Here is a 2,152-nt window from a genome sequence, read left to right as displayed (position 1 = left end):
GGAAGGTGGAATTATCAAGGGAAAGTCCCCTCTTGGGGTGGGAGGGGGTGGGGGGAGTTGAAAGGGCAGAAGGCAGCTGGCAACTGTTCCTTGGGGCACCTGGAGAGAAACTGTAGGAAGAAAAGGAAGGCCCTAGACATTCCTCCCTTCCTAGCCAGAGACCTTGGCTAACAAGGGCTCAATAGATGAGCAACAGTGGTCTGAGTGAGTAGGCATGACTCCTTGGCCCAGATGAGATGCTGAAACCCAGGCCTAGGAGGGGTAAATGGCCCTGCCCAGGGCACCCCGCTGGTAAAGACATAGCTTAGAAAGGGCCTGCGGCTTCTTCCCCCCCACCCCTGCCCCCGTGAGCATCCTGGACCAGGTCAGCTGCTGGTAAGTATTTGCCCAGTCGTTTTCCTTCTCCTTAGTTCTCGGGGAGCCCTCTGGCAGAGCCTCCAGGAAGGTTAGTGAGCAGGGATAGCAGCCTCGTGAATCTGCAGGAGCTCCTCTCACCCCAACCTTAGGTCAGAGCTAAGAGGTTAGAGACCAGGGATAGCGACAGAGATACTGAAATCCACGGACTGGGGTCTCCCTTGAGGAAGGGAAGCAAGAGAGAGCCAAGCCGAGGTGTGGGAGTCGCCCCTACAGCAAGGTGCCCCTCCAAACCACAAGCCCGCCACACGCTTCCCTTTGGGGACCAGACTGCACCCCCGCAGACAGCTGAGGAGGGAGAAGGCTCCGAGTGAAAGCTGTGAGAGGTGCGGGCTGCGGGGGGATGCGAAGCCAGGGGATGGGCTCCGGAACGCGGCTGTGGACCCGACCTTTGCCTCCTGCCTCTTCGGGATACCCCCCTGCACCTGGTAAAGCGAGGGCCGCGACCCGCGAAGAACAAGTGGGGACGCAGGGGTCAGCGAACAAGGTGCAGGAACCCCACCCCCGCCCGGAAACCTCCGGGGCCTTGAGTCGTGCCGGGCGCTCCCCCACCCCACCCCACCCCCGCCGCCTCTGCCGTCACTCACGGCTGCTGCTCTCTGGCTCGCTCTTGCGCTCTCCGCGCCACTGGCACCTGCTCGCCGGGCGCTCTGCGCTCACTTCTCGTTCGCACACTGCAGACTCCCGGCGCTACCGCCGTCACCCAGCCTCGTCCCCGGCCCAGCACAGCGCTCCGCCCTTCTCCCAGGCCCACGGCGCCCACCCACCCGCCATGGCCTGGGCCTGGGACAAAGACCGGGGCAGCTTATTGCCCAAACCGGGGTAAGAAGTTGAGGGCGGGGGTCTGCGGAGAGGGCCTCGGAACCCGCGGGGCGCAGGGATAAGCGGCCGTCTCCGGCTCTGGAGGCTGGAAAGAAGCAAGGGAGAGTTTTGGTGGGAGGACCCCCCAGCCAAAGCGGGTGCGGGGCGCAGCTGCGCTCCAACCAGAGAGACTGTGGTCCCTCCAAGCGACCGGGGTTGGGGGGGCGCTCCGGGGCGGGGGCGGTGCCTGCTGTGGAAGGGGAGAGGAGGGGAGGGGAGGGGAGAGGAGGGGAGGGGAGAGGAGGGGAGGGGAGGAGAGGGGAGGAGAGGGGAGGGGAAGGGAGGGGTGATGCAGCGGTGGAGGTGGCACAGTGCCCAGCCACTGACAGCCCCCTCCCTTTCTCTTTCCCCTCCCCCACTCCTGCCTCTCTCCGGCTCTGGGTCGGCCACGCCGGACCCTCTCTCCCCGGCGCTGCGCTGGGTCGGACGCCAGGTCTGCGCGCCGCGGCTGAGCGCCCACTTGCCTTGCAGAAAGAGCCGAGGAGGGACCGGCGGAGGCGACAGCGGGAGGGCTGGGCGGGAGGCGGAGGAGGTGGCAGTCGGGAGCCAAACCAGAAGGAAACTGAGAGGCAGAAGCTCTCGGCTCCGAGGCGCACACTCTCTTGGCCAGGGATGGGTCCCGGGGCGGCCCAGCCCCTGACCGGCCCGCCGGGCAGAGACTGAATTGCGGGTCCCCATCGGTCCAGTGTATAACCAGAGAGAGGGAGGCGCGGACCGATCGCCAGTAGCCTCCCGGCGGGACTTCGCGTTCTGCGCACCCCGAGCAGCGCCCCCAGCCGGAGCCGCGCCGGGCAAGCCGGCGAGGGAGCGGGGCTGATTGGCGGCCGCCGGCGGCCGGGGGAGGGAGCGCCGCGCGGGGCCATGGCAGGCTCGGAGG

This window comes from Delphinapterus leucas, chromosome 20 (genome assembly GCF_059928025.1).
Source record: "Delphinapterus leucas isolate spDelLeu-1000000601 "Yukka" chromosome 20, BTC_Dleu_Yukka2, whole genome shotgun sequence".
Taxonomy (NCBI): Eukaryota; Metazoa; Chordata; class Mammalia; order Artiodactyla; family Monodontidae; genus Delphinapterus; species Delphinapterus leucas.
The sequence above is the reverse complement of the archived record's forward strand: the minus strand, read 5'-3'. Positions refer to the sequence as shown.